The 20,729-nt window shown below is 39.0% G+C and overlaps 1 protein-coding gene across 3 annotated transcripts in view; it reads right to left on the bottom strand.

Moving 5' to 3' along the window:
• LOC116861941 (A-kinase anchor protein 6-like) overlaps positions 1-12,391 on the bottom strand; it is a 417,382-nt gene extending 404,991 nt beyond the window's left edge. For all 3 annotated transcript variants that reach the window (XM_032848876.1, XM_032848878.1, XM_032848877.1), the window contains exon 1: positions 12,257-12,391. The gene's annotated coding sequence lies outside the window, so the exon portion shown is untranslated. The remainder of the gene's footprint in view (positions 1-12,256) is intronic.
• Between the last annotated feature and the right edge of the window lie 8,338 nt (positions 12,392-20,729).

Genomic DNA, 20,729 nt, shown 5'->3' with positions numbered 1-20,729 from the left:
TCTCACAAATGAATCTTTTCTTATTTGCCTGTCTTTCATACACAAAAGGTACCATACTATAGAAAATCATTTACATTTAGCTTTTTTCACTTATTAATATTCCAAGGAAATCATTCTATGTCAGTTCATAGAGATTATAATTTATTTTTAAGTCTTTTGTTTGGGGAATGAAATATTCTCCAGAAGGATGGAGGAAAATGATATGACAGCTTATTTAAATTCTGGAATATTTCAGCTATACTTCCTAGAGAACAATGTTTCAAAAAAAACCTGTTTCACAGACAAGTAATGCGCCTAAGCCTGGCAGGATTCTGCCTTGATTGCACAAACAACTCCTCACTCATCTACAGGACAGCATCTTAGCTAGAAAAATATTCCACATAGACTTTAAATTACTTTACCATTTCTGGTATCTCTCTTTTGTGCTACAGTTAAACTATCTAGTAAATTAATTAAATATTAATGAGTATTTACTGAGCACCTTCTGAATCCCAGTAACTATGGAGTTAAGACACTCTGTAGCTAGAAAGATAAGGAATACAGTAAATAAGGAGGACATGTGTTGTGATGAGCAATGGGTTATCCACAACTAATGAATCATTGAACACTACATCAAAAAGTAATGACGTACTATGTGCTGTCTAACTGAACATTAAAAAAAAAAGGAATAGAGTAAAATGGAACTAAGGAAAGACTATAAAGCAAAGCTACATGAAATTCAAAAGGACAGAGTCCTATCCAATGAAATTATTAGAGTCACAAGAAAATTTTTATTATTGAACCAATGGTTCTGTTTTCGTTTTGGGGAGGGGTTGTTTTTTGTTGTTGTTGTTTTTAACTAATGAAGTATAGACCTGAGAAATAAGGTAAAAGGAGAAAGCACTTATTTGTGGTGGATTATAATATAACACATGATTCTAAAGTCCTAAGTCTACTCCAACAACCCTGACTCTGATCTTGACAATACATAATATAATCACTGTTTTCACTAGAAAACAGCGAAAAAGAGGCCCAAGAGCTAACAAACTACAAAGAAAACAAAAACAGCAAAAAAAAAAAAAAATTGCTAGAAAGCAAATGGAAGGCTATAATAGACAATTTAACTTCCATGCCGCCAGCACTTTCTGCGGCCTGATGATCATTAACTTAGATAACAGAGTGTTAACAGAGGCAGTTATTCCGAATCCCTCAGTCCATATCAGTTTTATCTTTTAGAAATTATCTTTCTTGGCCCTCAACCAGTGCTTCTCAACCTTTTTTACTTATCGGTGCTCCTCAAGTGCTGTTTTAGATATACTTTTGTTATCACACCTCACAAAATTTTACCACCACAGATATACACTACATGTACTATATGTATATTTGTGCTTTATATATTAAAAGAGCAACATTTTGTTCTCACCCCACAAGAATGAATTTTTACCCATTTCACCTGCTCCTATTGAGAATATAGACTCCAGATATTCTCCATAATGCCATTTTCCTGTTTAAAAGCTTGCCATCTCCAGGGGCACCTGGGTGGCTCAGTGGGTTAAAGCCTCTGCCTTTGGCTCAGGTCATGATCCCAGGGTCCTGGGATGGAGCCCCGCATCGGGCTCTCTGCTCAGCAGGGAGCCTGCTTCCTCCTCTCTCTGCCTACTTGTGATCTCTGTCTGTCAAATAAATAAATAAATATCTTTAAAAATAAATAAGTAAATAAAAGAACTGCCATCTCCTTGGGGCTCCTGGGTGGCTCAGTTGGTTAAGCATCTGACTCTTGATTTTGACTCAGGTCATGGTCTCTGTGAGATGCGGCTGTGAGATGGACCCCGGCATCAGGCTCCCTGCTCAGCAGGGAATCTGCTTGAGAGTCTCTTCCTCTCTCCTTCTCCTTCTGTCCCTCCTCCCACTCATGCTTCTCTCTCTCTCTCTCTCTCTCTCTCTAATAAACAAATAAAGCTTTAAATTAAATAAATAAAAGCTTTCCATCTTCAGTCTCTGGAACTCCAATGAGCTATCCGTTGTGCCACGGAGCCACCCTAAAAGCTTTCCACCTTCAAAATGAAAAGACATGAGAATGAAATGAGTATCAAACTGCTGGACAACAAATAAGGAAAAGTAAAAGGAACACAAATAGCTAACCACTGAAAAAAAGAAATAAACTGTAATTCAAATATAAATCAAGAATAAACAAAAATAGCTTTTATGAATTAATAAGACCACATAGCAGTTGGAAATGGCTGCCTAGGAAAGTTAGCTGTCTTTGATGATGCTAAACATCATGCTAAACTATTACTTTAAAGATTTTATTTATTTGTCAGAGAGAAAGCACAAGCAGTGGGGAGCAGCAGGCAGAGGGAGAAGTAGACTCCCTGCTTAGCAAGGAGCCTGATATAGGGCTCAATCTCAGGACCCTGAGATCATGACCCAAGCCAAAGGAAGATGCTTAACTGACTGAGTACCCAGGCATCCCCAGGCTTAACTATTTAAAAAACTATCTTCACTAATGATAAAACTGCAGTTGTACTTTCCAAGGGCAAAAAAATACCAAATATTCCAGCATTGAATCATATTTAGCTATGTTACTCTCAGCCTTACTACCAGAGAAAAGTTAACAAACAAGCCAAAAAACAAACAAACAAAAAAACCTTTTGCTAGATATTATAAGACTGGTCCTACAGAAAGTAATCTGAAAATAACTCACTTTTCAAGAGGAGGCATGCTGGGATGCCTGGGTGGCTCAGTCGGTTAAGCCACTGCCTTCAGCTCAGGCCATAATCCCAGAGTCCTGAGATCAAGTCCTACATCAGGCTCCTTGTCCAGCAGGGAGCCTGCTTCTCTCTCTGCCTCTGCCTGCCACTCTGCCTGCCACTCTGCCTGCTTGTGCTCTCATTCTGACAAATAAATAAATAAAATCTTTAAAAAAAAAAATCAAGAGGAGGCATGTTGGTCTTTTTTTCTATGAAATGATAAAATTAAGAGATTTCTATACTCAGCCAGCCTGCGTATAGAAAAAGCTATGGGGAATTCAAATTTATTGGGTCATTTCCCAATACACTTGGGGAACAATATTGAGCCTTCTCTCCCTATTGCCCCAATCTCCCTAGAAACAAATGCTGAGGAAGAACTGGTGTGATAAGATTTGTGAAAATAAATAAGAACAGAACTGGAACAGAGGGAAGCAATGTTCACTGAATGCCAAGCAATTTCATTAAGCTCATATTTTTTTTTCAAAAATACACTATGAAATTATATTTTACTTCATTGTGAGAGATGAGGAAAATATGGCTCAGAAAAGTAACCTAACTTCCCCAAGGGTCACATACAGCTGCATTACAGAACATGGATTTAGATTCAGGTATAACTCCTTATCCCAGAACATCATGGGTCCAGGACCTTGACATAGTCGCCTACTGCTCTTTTTCACTTTTTGATGTCACTTCTTCCTACAATCTCCTCATTCTTTCTTCCTTAACATATCAGTACACAAAATCTGCATATCTTGATATTCCCCTAACTGCTTCCTTTTTTCTTTCTCTGTTTAGTGTCCCACTGGACCGGGTTGCTCCTCCACTTTCAGATTCTATGAAATACCTGAAGGATCAGGTCTTTCTCGCAATTCTTCTGGAGGAGTCTCTAAGGATACCTGCCTGCTGGTGGACACCTACCAGTTCTACACTTTCAAGTGCTAGTCAGTACAATAATGCTTTGCATCACATAACTTGGCATTTTCCTTGCTTCATTTCCCTTTTACTCTCAGTCCTCACTACGGGGGTTTGCACCTTCAAATAAAGCATCTGAATTCTTATCCTGGGCTCTGTTTTCTGGAGAAACTAAACAAAGACTATTATAATTAGCCTGAAAATATTTAGGATTTTTATTCAGGGTTACACTAATATTTTTAAATAGATTTTTTTGGGAGCAGTTTAGGTTCAGAGCAAAACTGAGCTAACAGTTCAGAAATTTCCCATGTACTCCCTACCTCCACATATGTCCAATCTCTCCCACTACCAAAATCTTACACCACAGTAGTGCATTTATTATCATCAGTGAATCATCACATAATTATCACCCAAAGTCCACAGTTTCCATTAGGGTTCACTCTTAGTGTGACATACTCTATGGGCTTTGACAAATGTATAATGACATTTATCACACAGTATAGTTTTACAATACTAAAATCCTTTATGTTCCACCTATGCATCCTTCCCTCCCCACTAACCTGTGGCAACCAGAGATCCTTTTACTGTCTCTATAGTTTTGCCTTTTCCAGAATACCATATAATTGGAATCATATAGTATGTAGCCATCTCGGGCTAACTTCTTTTATTCAGTAATATCCTTATAACTTTTCATGGCTTGATGGCGCCTTTCTTTTTAGCATGGAAAAATATTTCCCTGCTGGTTGTTATCATAGTTTTTCCATTTACCTACCAAAAACCATCTTGGGTCCTTCCCAGTTTGGGCACTTATGAAAAAAGCTGCTATATACATCCATGTGCAGGTTTTGTGTAGACATAAGTTTTCAATTTGTTTGAGTAAATACTAAAGAGTACAACTGCTGGATCATATGGTAAGAGTATGTTCAGTTTTGTAACAAACTGCCAAATTGCCTGCCAAAGTGGCTGTACATTTTGTATTCCCACCAGCAGTAAATAAGAGTTCCTATTGCTCTACAACCTCATCAGCATTCAATGTTGTCAGTATCCTAGAGTCTGGTCATTCTAATAAGTAAGTAGTAGTATCTCATTGTTGTTTTAATTTACAATTCTCGAGTTATATATGACGTTTGGCATCTTTTAATATGTTTATTTGCCATCTGTATATCTTCTTTCATGATGCGTCTGTTAATTTTTTTGGTCCATTCTCTCATCAGGTTGTTTGTTTTCTTATTGTTGAGTATTAAGAGTTCTTTGTATACCTTGGATAATAGTCCTTTATCAGATATGTCTTTGCAAATATTTCTCCCAGTTTCATTGTCTTAAAGGTGTCTTTTGCAGAGCAGAAGTTTTTAATTTTAATAAAATCAAGCTCATCAGTACTTTCTTTCATGAATTGTGTCTCTAGTGTTGTATCTAATAAATCATCACATACTCAAGGTCACCTAGGTTTTCTCCTATGTTATCCTCTAGGAGTTTTATAGTTTTACATTTTACATTTAGGTCTATAATCCATTTTGAGCTAATGTTTGTTAGGAGTGTAAGATCTGTGTCTAGATTCATTTTTTTGCATGTGGCTATCCAGTCACTTCAGCATCATCTGTTGAAAGGAATGTCTTTGCTCCATTGTATTGCCTTTCAATAGATGATGCTGAAATGACTGGATATCCACATGCAAAATAATCCTTTGCCAAAGATCAGCTGAATATACTTGTGTAAGTCTATTTCTGGACTCTCTGTTCCATTGATCTATTTGTCTATTCTTCCACCAATACCTCAGTGTCAGTCCTCTTTTGTTCTTCTTCTTCAATATTGTCTAAGTGATTCTGGATCTTTTGCCTCTCCACATAAACTTAAGATTCAGCTTATCAACATCCACAAAATAACTTACTGGGATTTTGATTGTGACTGCATTTAATCTACAGATGAAGTTGGGAAGAACTGGCATGTTGACAATATTGGGTCTTCTTACTCATGAACATGTAATACCTCTTCATTTATGTAGCTCTTCTTTGGTTTCTTTCATCGGAATTTTGTACTTTTTCTCATATAGATCTTGTACACTTTTTATTAGATTTACATGTATTTCATTTTGGGCATGCTTAATATAAATAGTATTGTATTCTTAATTTCAGATTATTCTTTGCTGGTATATAGAAAATTAACTGAATTTGTATGCTAACCCTGTATTTTGCAACATATGTATTTTACATATGGTAAACTTCCAAGCAATAAAGCAGTATAGCAAATATAAAGGAGATAGAGGATATAAAATAATAAATATTCACTATTAAATAATACTACTAAAATAATACTCTACCCAGGGGTGCCTGGGTGGCTCAGTAGGTTAAAGCCTCTGCTTTCGGCTCAGGTCAGATCCCAGGGTCCTGGGATAGGGCCCCGCATCGGGCTCTCTGCTCAGCAGGGATCCTGCTTTCCTTCCTCTCTCTCTGCCTGCCTCTCTGCCTACTTGTGATCTCTGTCAAATAAATTTTTTAAAAAATTATAAAAAATATATATAATAATAATAATAATAATAATACTCTACCCAAAGGAGGGGAGGAAATTAGGGGAAAAGGAAGAAAGAGTAGATAGAACAAATAAAAACAAATTGGAAGGTAGTAAGTTTAAATCCACTTTGTAAATAATTACACTGGCTAAACATTCTAATTAAAAGGCAGGGATTAGGGAGCACCTGACTGGCTCAGTCAGTAGAGTCTAGGACTCTTGATTTCTAGATTGTAAATTCAAGCCAAACGTTGGGTGTAGAGATTACTTTGAAATAAAATCTTTAAAAAATAAAAACATAAATAAAATAAAAGGCAGGGATTAAAAACCAAGGCCCAACTGCTTGCTGTATACAAGAAATTCACTTTAAATATAGAGACAAAGATAGGTTAAAATTAAAAGAATGGAAAAAGATATACCATGAGAAAGCTAAAGCATATATTTCAACATCAAACAAAGTGAACTTCAGAACAAGGAATAACACCAAAGAGTAAAAGGGACATATGATAATAATAAAGGAGTCAGTTCATCAAAAGGATGTAACAATCCTACAGAATTTCAAACTCCTAACAGTTTCAAAAAACATGAAGCAAAAACTGATGGAACCAAATGGAGAAATACCTTCTTTCATAGAGTCTTCTTAAATCTTTTGCCCATTTTTATTGGGTTATTGGTTTTCTTTTTACTGAATTGTTAAGAGTTCTTTGTATTTTTCAAAACTCACTGAACTGTACATTTAAAATACATGTATTTTATGTATGTAAATTATACTTCAATAAAGTTGATTTTTTAAAAAAGCAAAGCTTGTGTTGGAGGGATGATTAAGTTGCCAGCTGCGTCTTTGATTCTTGGATTCAGTAAAAGTGATTTAAAACTTAAAACAGACTACAAAGTAAGATGTATAGTATGATCACATTTGTATAAAAATAAACATGTGTGCATGCACATATAAATATGTACAGACAGATCCGTTCCCCAAATATTTAAATGGTTTTTTCTCAGGTTTGAAACAGGAGTAAATTTTACTTTGCAAATTAGACTTCTGTTAGTGTCAGTCAATAACAACATCTCTATTAAGGTCTTTGTATGGGAACTGCTGTCCTACAAATATACTTACCCTAAAAATCTACTTATCTGCATACAGCTGACAGGCAAAGGACCAAAACTAGATAAGACTGGAGAGTCAATACGATAACTCTCAGACACTGCAAACATTGTCTCTCTCTGCAGTTCATTGTCAACTCATTAAGATGCCTTGTGTTCTCCTGCTCACTCTTTTCTCTTAACCAGATGAGTCAAGATATGAAAGATAGCAGCCATATAACTTATTACTTTGGTCACCACAAGCAAAAGTCCAGACTAAAGTCTTTTTCTGCCGATGACAGTATCTCTTCTCACCAGAATTATCTTCCAGGACTAAGACCCTACCATGCCTCATCATGGGCTGCCTGAGGAAGTCACCTCCCTCAAAATCTTTACCTCAACCTAGTTCCCACTGCAGAACAGGTCAGCCTCTCCTGCCTTCACCTTCAAACTCAATTCCAGCCAAGCCCATTTCTCTGGAGTCTCTCCAATATCGTGAGTTTTATGACGTATGTGATGGAGGCACACATGTCCAGGGTTCAGTAGAAAACCCACAAAACATAAGGCAGAACTGTGCCTCACTTCATTGCCTCTGATCAGCTGGTGAGTTCCGGCAATGTCATTTATTAGCATCACTGTACTTCAGTTTCTGATTCCAGGAAATGAAAAGCTAAATGGAGATCATTTCCAGCTCTCATGCTAGAATTCTGGAGATATTTTCTGCTCTTTAATGACATTCTGGAACACAGCCCAATTCTTCCAGTGGCATATCTGAAAGTCTAGCATATATATTTCTGTCTTTAAAAATGCAGATGAAGTGTATCATCTTCATTTTCAGGGACACTGTTGAATAATGGGGCCAATTCTCAAAACAGAAATTAACATAATCCAGCAGAAGGTGAAGCCTTCAGATAAATTCTCTCTATCTCTCCTACTCCCATTCCCTTGCCCTCGTTCTGCCCACCCCCCAGGCTTTTCCTTCTTTCTACCTCTTCCTCCCTCTCTGTCTCTTTTTTCTCACTCACAGACCATATGATGCATGAATAAAATAGCACAGGCAACAATCAGAAATCTAGTAAACTTGCTGAGATAGATTTGTATACAAGATTCATAACAAAGTTGTTTACACATGAATACTAATTTATGCTTATTTAGCTCACTCAGAATTTAGTTAAGAGCAATCCTCATGTGGACACTTGCAGGTTGTAGCCCAGGGGTCCCAGGGGTGTCATACAGAGTCAGTGATTTATTTGTAGAGGAGGAGGCTTTAGATCAGAATCCATTGAGAAGTTGCTTTCTTCCCAAATAGAGGCCAGGTGGATCATACAATTGCTGTCTCAACTGCTCAAAGGTCAGAGAGAAACTGGTTCCAAAGAACATGCTTTGGAAGAAAGTAAACCTCTTAATAAGCAAGACTTTTCATGTATTTGTGCAGAAACCTGAAGGAACAGCAATACCTAAAGTATGTATGTGTGTGTGTATATATGCATATATATATATATATATATATATATATATATGCATACATATGGAAATAAATTCTCCAATGCAGAGAAAGAAAAGCTATAGACCCAAGAACAAGACATCAGAGAGAAAGCTCTGAGTAAGACAAGAGCAGAGATACTTGCATCAAGGAGTTGTGCCAACTTCCTAATCAGGAGGCAGTGGAAATCGAACGTGAGAACGATGTCTCATGTTATTTGTCATTTTCCTTTAAATTAACACTTAGCAATCTGAAGTCCTTTGCACTTGACCCCTTAGCTGCTCTCACAAAGTTCTCAGTAAAGAGCCTTTCCTCATGAATCATTGAGGAAAGATGTCTGGGTAGAATTGGTCCCAGAGAACAACTGTAGATCCTAGACCCATAGCACAAAGAAGCAACCCTTTATACACTGATACTAAGCAAGGCTTACTCTCTGTTGGGTGTGGCATGTGCCATACTGCAGCAAATGCAACATTTAACAAGACAGAGGCCACTAGAAGCAGGTAAACGAATAATAATCATCTTAGTGAAACAGAAGTTCCATTCAAACTATGCCATCAAAAGATAAAGGTCAAGAAGAATTCCTTTCCTTCTATGATCATATGACCTGACCTCCTGGACTTTGAAGCTTGAATCAGAGTGAACATTTAAATAAACGTCTTCGATCTGCATAATGGCTGCTTTTGCCTTGCAGCTTCTTAGGCCCCACCTTCTTTCCAGGGTATCAGGAGGATACCCTGGGATTTCTTATCAAAGATGAAATCCTAGGGAGACCCATGACAAGTAAAGTTCCAAGAAAGTAATCCAAAGCTATTTCTCATTTCAAACTTACTCCTTGACTAATGCCAAATAAATCACAGCATGCAATATTCCTAAAACCCCCATTAATTCCATAACCATCCATTACTGTAAGTGGAATCCATTTTTGCAATAGTGACTTTCATTATTAGCATAAACCATACCCCTTCACCCATCCAAACCTACCCATTCTCATCCATCCCCAACCCCTGCATATAGAAGCAAAGTTTTCAGAGTTTTAGGCACATGTAGCACTTTGCCAGTGACAATCATGTACCCTAAAACCCAAACAAGTAAGAATAATGTGAACTTTGTTCTCTCCTTTTCAGGGAGCTCATTAAAGGGTGGGGCTATACAACCACAAAACAGGCTAAACCCGTTCCTATCAAGCCAGTTCATCAGAGATATTGTAACAGCATAAGGAACACCAGCCGGGGGGCCAGGAAACAGAGGTTCTGCTCCTAGTTCTGCCACATATTTTGACCTCAAACAAATCATTTCACCCCTCTAAAATTCCAGCAGTGGGGTTGAGATTCTCTCCCTCCATTATGAAAATTCTATGATTCTTGTAGGTAGCCATAATCAGCTACCCCTTGCTTCTCTCCTCCCCATATCACTAAGCAACAATAACAAAACATGAGGTGACAACCTTAGAGCTTCTCAGTTTTCCTTCCCACCCCGCCATGAGCATTTGTCTGGTGGTCTTAAAAATATCCTAAATACTCTGCAGATGAGGGCAATGAAAGACACAGAATCTACACGGAGAGATTCTATCTATTGCTGTGCTACTGTGAGAATTAACATAGTCTAGAAAGAAAATCCTCCTCTCTTTATTCTAGCAAGAATGAACACAATAACTAGATTCCTCTTGAGCTAGAGTCTGGTGTCACAAATTAAGGGATTTTGCTCCTTGGTAGCATTTCCCCAAACCTAAGCCTTGAGTTTGCAGGGTGCCTGCTGTGCCTCAGATGCTCCTAATTCCAGCACTGAACACAGTACTGGTGGTTGCTTGCTGGTCAGGAACTAGCCCTTCTAGAACCTACTGCTGGTCACTTACATGCACAATGGTAAAGGAAGAGAACAAGAGGTGGGGGAGGAAGTGTGGAATGGCAAATGAGACAGGCAACTGGTCGGGGGCAAGGAGCTGCATTTCAGCAGGGCTCAAATTCTCAAGGTAGCAAATAAGGCAAAAGATACTCATTTTGTTCACCATTCTTGAAAATCCACTAGGATGACACCACATAGGGACCAGTACTTGGCCACACAATAACACTGCTTTTCTCCACGGTTGGAAGAGTTAACTTTTTCTTGGGTTAAAAAGGGATGAAAAGTTGACTTGCATTCAGGAGTGGTGGTTAAACCCAGAATCGCCCTTAGCTCAGGGAGATACTCCACCCTGGGGGGAATGAGGGAGCTGAGATCAACTGAGGAAAAGAAAAGCATGTCTCCCATCTCAAGAGAGCTCTCCAAGCAGGCTGAGTCTTATTGAGTGAATTGGAATGTAGAATGAGTCACAATATTTAAATTTCTTTCCAAATGTTCCGGGTTGAATTTACATACGTTAAATTACACATGATGTAACTCCACTCTGCTGTCACCAGGCAGGCATACTGGATTTTCTGGGACTTGCCAAATTCAGATAGTCTGTCACTTCCTCAGAATATGTGATAAATGACAGGTTTCAGAAACTACGGTTATTCTAGAAAATGATACAAGCCCTTGGAAGATATTTCATTCATTTTTTCAGACTAGAATAAGAAATGACGTAGTACCTTGATGTACACTGACACACTCAGACACATAAACTCTGGTTTCCTATTAAAAAGCATTCCAATCCTGTGGCCAGAATCCTCAATAATGATATTTTTGATAAAGACTTTAAGAATAGCTATCCTTTTAAAGTTGGTTTAGGACGATTCTTTTTTCTGCACACCTATATTTTTTTCTGATGCTTGTAAGTAGTTTTCTCTTCAGCTTCTCTCTCTACTCTTCACTGAGAAAAAAAAAAAAAAAGTAAAACCCCGCTCTCCTGTGTAGAATCTCAAAATTCTATCTCAGAATGGCACATGATCTTTCTAAGGCAGTATTTCTTTAAGCAGGGGCTGCAGGGCTCTGGCCTTGAGGTGATTTCTGAGCTGGTGGCAAGAGGGTGAGGCCAGGGCAGATACCAAGAGCATTCAGGTGATGGCAGCAGCAGCCTGTGGACTCCTCGTCCTGGTTGCCCCCACCACTCCCTTCCCAGGGAGCCACACCCAAGTCACTGCATCCTTCCCTGTTGGGGTCACCCCCCTCCCATGCAAAGCAAAGCCAGTGTACCCCTCCACCCTCCCCCTCCATCACAGGTAGTGAACTCCAGCAAGCATCTCTCGAGGGCCTGCTCTGGACACTCCTCTGAAACCAGCACTTGAATCCTGCCATGCTTTCTTTCTGACATGAGATGATGAAACTGGACACTGAGCACATCATGCCATTGGTCAGCAAATTTTCTAAATTGGGGTATCTATAACACTTACTGAGCACTAACAATGTGCTAGATGTTACACTAACCACTTTTCATGAAGTAATTCATTGAATTCTTCCTACAATCCTGGAAGTCAAAATAATTATTATCCCCAAGTTACTGATGAGGAAACTAGGCCACCAAGGGAAAATGCAACCTGTCCAAAGTTCTCACAGCAAGGACACGATGGAACTAGGACCTGAGTCTTGATGTCTGACTCTTCAGCTGGTACAAAGCTGTCCTCACCTCAAAGCCTCCCTGAGCCTCCCACTCTCAGACACAAGGGTAGATTCCAGGCAGAACTGCAGAGGCAAATTCCCAGCCAATGACTTAGTTGGCGAGAGGTTTCGAGAGCGTTGATATCAGCAGAGAGGAAAGTGAGGCAACTGGAACGGCAAAAAAAGCAGAGAGAAAGGAAATAAATGTTTGTTGAGGACCTGCTCAGTGACTTCCAGCCTTGTGAGGTATGTATTACTAATCCTGTTTTCACATACACAAAGACACTAAGGTCCAGAGGATTAAAACCAAAGGTTGGTTAGGACCTCAGTGAGCTGCAGATGAGCAGGTACAAGCTTCACCCATCTGGGAAAATGGAGGAGATGAGACTCCACAGCTCATGGGACTCTGGGCCCTGCAAAAGCGAGGCTCTGGGGGCAGAGTCTGGGGACAGAGACTGATTAAAAACTGAGAGAAGAACTTGAAGTACCTTGGGTAGACATGCCATGGGAGGATGGTTTGGGCCAGACGAGGTAAGCTAGAAAGGAGGGAGGGACAATGAAGCTCTATGTCCCCAGCCTTCCCTCTAAAACAAACTGTGCTCTGCGTCTTTCTTCCCCCATTGCTCTGCCTCCAGAACTGTCTTATTTTTGTTCTCCTCCTTTAATTGTCCAACCAGTGGAATTAAGGCATACTCTTATATATTTATTGAATACAGTCAGATGTTCTCACTCAATCTTTAAATTAATTAAATGGGTAATTTTCTATCTTTATCATTGCCCAGAAAAAGCACTAAAATTAGAACCAAGTTTCTCTTTGTAAGGAAGGGTACCCCATTGACATTTTCTACATTTCTTTAAAAGAAAAAAGGTTTCTCACTCCTATCATAGATTAGGAACTTTGGCTGTATGTTTCTCCACTATTACCATTTTTTAAACTAAAACTTCAGGGATTTGTTGGTTTGATTTATAGGTCCTGCCAAAAACACTAAGAAAAACTCTTTTTTAAGAGGCTCTTAACTGAGACCCTCCCAGAAATCTTGAGAAGTGGAAGATTTGACGCAGATGTCTGCTCTCTGTACCACCCAAAAGTGGTTTTAATGATCAGGAGTAACTTTTCTCATGTAACAAGGACTCTAGCAGCAGATGATTCTGGAGGGGATGCAAGGGTTTGAGGACATCGCTAAGGACCAGAACTTTGTCCTTCTGCTAGATCATTCTCAGTTTGCAGGCATTGTTTCCCTTTAAAGTGATAAAAAATTTTGTATCTTTTCTAACTATATGCCTCCTGAAGGGATATTCTGTTAAAATGTTTTATTATCTTAATGTCTGAACCAGTATTTTCAATAACATAAAACAACTTCAAGCCCAAATGTAAGTGAAAAAGAGCTCTCAAAATCATCCTTCCTTCACCAGATGTTTTATTGATCTGTACGTAAGGTCAGGCAGACATGGGGATGGGGAGAGAAATAAACTACAAACTACACTCTTCATTCTGGTGCAGGAGACACACATAAAGAGATAATTGCAGGTCACCCCTCCAAGCACTGTCAATGAGGAGAGAGGAGAGAGTGGGACCCAGACAAGGGGCAGGTGAGGTTGCCCGAAGACAGTAAGGAAGGCTTCACCGAAAAGACACTCCACCTAATCTGGAGGGACACATAGGCATTTGCCAAGCGAATCAAGCAGCATTTTCAGTGGCAGGAAACAATGGATTTACTGCAGAGAAAAGTTGCTGGAGAGGCAGTTCAGATTATAAAAGGCTTTAGATGGTCAGCTGAGGCAAACTGAGGGGGATTTCTTAAGTCTGTCAAATTCTAGGAAGATAACTTGCAACAGTGTGAAGAGAAGTTTGTACAAGGAAGCGACTAGAGAGGAGGCAGCTGTAGTCCTCAGCAAGATTCATAAGGACTAGACCAGATGGTGGCAGAGAGGAGTGAAGAAGATAGGCAAATCATGGATTTCCAAGGTGGACAGGACAGGATTTGCTAAATGATTAAAGGTGGAGTGACAAGGAGGAGACACTGTCAAGGGCAATTCACAGATTTTCAGACTAGATACAGGCTGGTGATGCCACTCACAGAGATTTAAAATAAAAATCTTGGTGGGTGCTACTGAGCTCAGCTTTTAAGTGTTGAGCCGGAGGCCCAGAGAGGCATCCAGGTCAAGATCCAATCAGAGATGCAGAGCCCAAGCCTGTACCCAAGTCAGCAATGCGGGCCTCCTCTGCTCCTAGGAGGCGATGGTGTTGTCAGGGTGGGGGTGGTGGGTGGTGGGGGGTGGAGACAGGGCAGAAAAAAGAAGCAGGCTGAGAAGAGGAGACACGGGATGTAAGGAACAAGACAAGATGAGGAGAGGGAACAGGACATGAGAAAGGGGGCAGTCTTTGTGTTTTACCCCATAGGAAAGGCATAGAGCTACCTCAGCCCTTCCCAACCTGCCACAAGTAACGTTGTGTAAAATAAGAGAGCAGAGTAGAAACAGAACACATGATCTGCATCACAGAGGACAATGAGCCGCAGACAGGAAGAGACAGGAAGAATGACTAATCAATTACTTCCCAAAGTCTTTAATGACAGGAGACAAAAAAAAAAAAAAAAAAGCTAAGCAGTCTGAAGTAATTTCATACAGGAGAAAATAATCCTTCACTCTTCAATTATCCTTGAAGGAATTACTCTATTAGATAATTCAATAAATAATCTTAGATAATTATTAGTTTCGTTATCTGGAAAATTCACTTAGGTAAAACAGCATTTGTGAGAGTATCAAGATAAAAGAATTACTTCCATTTATAAATATTCAATTTTCTCCAATTGTGTTAAATGAAAACACCGTCTTTAAAAAAAGTAACTGGTCTGGGTCATCTTAATATCTTTATAATACCAGAAAATGAATCCAACCATTTAAAAAATCACATTGGAGCCTAACAGACCATGTAGAGAAGGATAATCAATACTCTTCTCTGCTGATGATTAGGCTGGTCCCTCTTCCCCAGCAGGCACCCAATCCTCGGCCACTTTCCTCTCTTCCAGGCACGAGCTCCCACTGACCTCAAAGGAATCTTTAAAAATGGATTAAAGCAAAGATCATATTTTGACTTCAAAAAGGAGCAATGAAAACACAAGAAGATATTCCTTAGGGGAGGGGACAGATATGGAAATTTTGCTCCTCTTATTATTTCATGCTTAATGAATACCATCAGCATTCCCTGTACATTCCGCCAAAAGTGTTTTCTGCCCTTTGCAGGACTTTCCATTTTGATGACATCATAATAGTTGTTTATTCTAAAAAAAAAAAAAAAATTCTAATGTTTGCTCTAAGTATTTCAGTATTTTTTTTAAGATTTAACAGAGAGATACAGACAGAGAGAGAACACAAGGAGACAAAGCAGCAAGGAGAGGGAGAGAAAGAGAAAGAAGCAGGCTCTCCGCAGAGCTGGGAGCCTAATGTGACTCGATCCCAGGACCCTGGGATCCTGACCTGAGCCAAAGGCAACCGCTTAACCAACTGAGCCACCCAGGTGCCCCAGTATTTCAGTATTTTGTAAAAGATTTTATGTATTTATTCATTTCAGAGAAGGAGTAAGAGAGAGAGAGAAAGCACAAACAGGGGGAGAGGGAGAGAGGGAGAGAGGCAGGCTCCCTGTTGAGCAGGGAGGCCTATGTGGGACTCTACCCCAGGACCCTGGGATCATGACCTGAGCCAAAGGCAGATGCTTAACAGACACAGCCACCCAGGTGCCCCAATATTTCATTATTATTACAAGGATACTAAGTGTTAGTTTTCTCCCTATATGGTGGTCATGAAAATACAATTTTGTCACACCATGGAAATAGTGCCATTTTAATTGTACACTATAATGTTACCATGGAAAATGATGAGAACTATTCTTGATAGCATAATGCTCTTTTATTATACACAGCCAGATCTGATTCTTAGGTCTCTCCTCCTCTCCCAAACTGCAAATCATTTAAAAGAATACATTTAGGACTTAGACAGGGCTGCTCTCTCTCTGAGTGATGATTATTAATGTACTACCATGACATTAACATATGAGAATTAAAATAATTCACTCTTCGTGGTATTGAAGAGACTCTGAAAATCCAAGCAGGGTTTGCCTTCTCCATAAAAAAAAAAAAGAGAGAGAGAGAGAGAGAGAGAGAGATTCATTCTAAAATAGTAATTATGATTAATCAAGTGCTCTTAAACAAGTATTATGAGTTCATAAAACTCCTACAGAGCCCTCTAAACTCGCAAGGATTCTGGTGTTCTGCTCAAGAGGTAGGACAGCCAGCTAAAATACAAACTAAAATTGAATGCAGGTAGGATTGATATGGAAGAGGAAAGTGGCCATTTTACCCAAACGCTCAGGCCTTTTCTAGGTATCTCCACGCTCCTGTGACTGCCTGGGCTCATGGCTGGCCTGTGTCCCTCAGTATGACTCACCCTGACTTGTAGACACATTCTTTCTCTCTCTCAAACACACACACACACACACACACACACACACACACACACACACTCTCTTCTATATGACTTAACTATATGTGGGAGTTGTGAGCGACATGATGCAGAAAAGAATGTGGGAGGAAGTCAGAGATATCTCTAAACTCATAGAAAAAACAGAGGACCACATAGCTCAATGTGTTACATAATTCAAAGGAGAGAAGGATCAGACACAACATCACATTTGATTAAAGTCCATAAAAGGACTCACAAATGAAGTAACAAAACCAGTGGGACTATGCCAACAGTAAGTCAGAATAAGCAAAAGAAAAATTACATCAAACCAGTAAGGAAGTGCAAAGGACAAAAGTATGCACTGATCTAGCTAAGAAATCCAAGCCTGACTTTAAATTATGAGACCAGAAGCTGCTCAAGAAAAGTGGTATTTCCAAGATCTCGTGTTATATACCATAGGCAGTTAGAAGAGGAATCACCAAAATATTACCTTCCTCAGTTTACTCAATGAAATCCAAAAGCAAACACCTCAAATAAAAACAAAAACTGAAAATACATTCTCCTTATTCTCAAATAGAAGATTGGTTTGAGTCTATTTGCATTCATGTTTTGTTTGAACAGGTAAGTACTTTTAACACAAAACTTTCATTTAAAAACAGTACTAATTTCCTCTGTATTATGTACATTTTATTTAGCCACAAACAGACTCTGACAGAATAATTACTATATGAGAGGCACCACATAAGACCTCAAAATGAAATTTTTGTGGGCTCCATCCTCTCAAGCCATGGGAGGGGTGCATGGCATGAATAATGACATGCATTCCCACCAACAGTGTAAGAGGGTTCCCCTTTCTCCACATCTCTGCCAACACCTATTGTTTCTTGTGTTGTTGATTTTGGCCATTCTGACAGGTGTGTGGTGGTAGCTCGTTGTAGCTTTGATTTGCATTTCCCTGAATTTCCCTAATGATAAGTGATAATGAGCATCTTTTCATGTGTCTGTTGGCTATCTGTAAGTCTTTGGAGAAATGTCTGTTCGTATCTTCTGCCCATTTTTAATTGGATTATTTTGGGGTGTTTCATTGTATAAATTATTTATATATTTTTGACACTAAACTTTTATTGGATATGTCATTTGCAAATGTCTTCTCCCATACTGTAGGATGTCTTTTAGGTTTGTTGATTGTTGCCTTCATGGTGCAGATTTTTATTTTGATGTAGTCTAAATAGTTTATTTTTACTTTTGTTTCGCTTGCCTCAGGGGACCTATTTAGAAAAAAAAATGCTGCAGGTGATATCAAAGAAGTTATTGCCTATATTCCCTTCTAGGATTTTTATGGTTTCAGTTCTCAAGTTTAGAACCTTAATCCGTTTTGAGTTTATTTTGGTGTATAATGCAAGAAAGTCATCCAGTTTCTCTCTTTTGCATGTAGCTGTACAGTTTTCCTGATCCCATTTGTTGAAGAGACTGTCTTTTTCCTATTGGATATTCTTTCCTGCTGTGTTGAAGATTAATTACCCATATTATTATGGGTTTATTTCTGGATTTTTCTATTCTGCTCCACAGATCTGTGTGTCTATTTTTCTGTCAGTACCATACTGTTTTGGTTACTATAGCTTTGTAATATAACTTGACGTCCAGAATTGTGATGCCCCCAGCTCTGCTTCTCTTTTTCAAGATTGCTTTGGCGATTGGGGGTCTTTTGTGGTCATTTTTTGCTTTTTACACTCCCCCAACCCTGCCTTTGCCCTCCACTCCTCCCCTCCCTACATTCATTTGGTCAACTGATCCACTGATTCCATTTCTGGATTATCACCTGAATTAATACCTCTCATCATTTAGGCTCTCATCACATTCTTACCATCTCTCATGGTACTACAGAGGTGATCAAACAAGTACAGTAAATGTTAATAGCATAATCTGGATGGTTAGTTATTCAAGCACTCATTATAGAATTATTTCAACTTCGCTGTATGTTTAAAAATTATTCATAATAAAATGTTGCTATCATCTAGAGGCTAGCATCCAAAACATCTTAGGTAGGTCCTTCACAATCTGGCTCCAATAAACCACACCAACCTCTCATTCTCCCTGCAATTTGCACCCTATGTTCTAGCCAAATGAAATGAGTCAGCATCTCCTAATGTCTTATATACTCTCCTGTAGCCAAGGCTTTGTCATCCTTTGTCGGCTTTGTCATCCTTTTTCACCTTTGTCATCCTTTTCTCTTTGTCAATTGAAGGTCCTTCCTTCATTTCTCTGACAAATGTGTAAGTATTCTTAACAGCAGCTTCTCCTGGGGGATGACTTCTTAGAAAAAATTATCTTAGCTTACCGATATATCAATCAGTTATTGTCAAGCTGTGGTTGGTGGTCATGTATGTATTTTTCCCAAATGCATAAAAGCTTCTTGACAGACTATATCTCAATCTTTATATATATGATACCCAGCATAGTCCCAACACTTTCTAGGCCCTCAAAACCTGTTTTTGAATTAAACTGTATGCCAGGCCAAGAAATGTGCTAGTTCCCTTTTTTTTTTTTTTAAAGATTTTATTTATTCACTTGACAGAGATCACAAGCAGGCAGAGAGGCAGGCAGAGAGAGGGGCAGGGGGAAGCAGGCTCCATGCTGAGCAGAGAGCTGGATGCAGGGCTCGATCCCAGGACCCTGAGATCATGACCTGAGACAAAGGCAGAGGCCTTAACCCACTGAGTCACCCAGGTGCCCAAGAAGTGTGCTATTTCTTATACAAAGTTGTCAGTTACTGTCTCTGGCCTTTTCCTTCATTCAGAAGCAATCTGTTTGTCCTCTGTTCCATATAACAGTTGTCCTTGTTACCCCTCATCTCTAATCAGAGATAACTATGGTTATCAGGATGTATAGCTGCTATATTTTAATCCAAATGGGATGTACATATTTCAAGTCTATTTTCTATAATTATGTAGTAATTATTTCTTCTTTTAAAGACTTTTACAATAATATACAAGTTAGGAAGAACTCACTTACAACTAGATAACACTTGGTCTATTCCTAGAAGGCTAACCATGACCTTACACACACACACACACAAAGTAAGTTTTGAAAAGAACCAGAATCATCAGACTCTGAAAGATTAAGAAGGTCCTCAGAGTCTTTACTCAAGTTTGTATCTAACCTTCTCATCTTCCTAAAACTCGACAGGCAACAATTAGCAATACCTCTTCAATACCTCTTGCTTCACCTCCTTTAATCATTCCGTGTTCTCATAAGAAACAATCTCAAAAGAAAGGCAGGCAGGAAGGAAGGAAGTAAGGAAGGAAGGATCTCCAAACTACAAAAAAAAAAAAAAAAAAATCTCACTTTGGGAGTTCCTAATCCCTCCTTCCACTGTGTTGAGAAAAATTATTGTCAGTTAATAAGTCAATGCTTGATTCCAAAACTTTAAGACTTGCCATTCCCTTTGTCTCTAGCATCCAAAAACCAAAAATGTAATTTTTAACAACTGCATTTATTATAAAGTATTTTTACTGTCGTGAAAAATATACGACTATATCCGGGTTCACAGAGATGGCATCTCATTTGGATGACTAATATTTCTTATCTATTACAAACACTACATCTGATCCACTAAATTTGCCTTGGTCCAAGGTTCACTGAACTAAAACATCCCCTCCTCCATCTGCCAATGGTGTATTTCTTTATAAAAATCTTCAATAGTGACTCAGAATTCCTCTACAGTCACAGAAATCCACAAAGGACCCATCAAAAGTAAAAGAAAAATGTTAGCAAAAAGCATTCATGAAATGGTTACAATTTTCTTTTGCATAGCAAGTGTTGCCTGGCTCCTGGCCTGTTAGCTACTCTGTCAGCATGCTAGCCTCCTCAAAACACCATGGATCCTTCTGTAGGGCAATTTGTTTGTTCAATCCGTCTTCAACAGTGGGGATGGCAGCAATTCTATACCCCCAGGACATAGTACAGTGCCAGGAACAATGCCGGAACAAAAGGAAAGAAGGAAGGAAGGAAGGAAGGAAGGAAGGAAGGAAGGAAGGAAGGAA

The sequence above is a fragment of the Lontra canadensis genome, unplaced genomic scaffold (assembly GCF_010015895.1).
Source record: "Lontra canadensis isolate GAN:19392208 unplaced genomic scaffold, GSC_riverotter_1.0 scaffold212, whole genome shotgun sequence".
Lineage (NCBI taxonomy): Eukaryota > Metazoa > Chordata > Mammalia > Carnivora > Mustelidae > Lontra > Lontra canadensis.
Note: the sequence above shows the minus strand (reverse complement) of the source record. Positions and strands in the feature narration are given on the sequence as shown.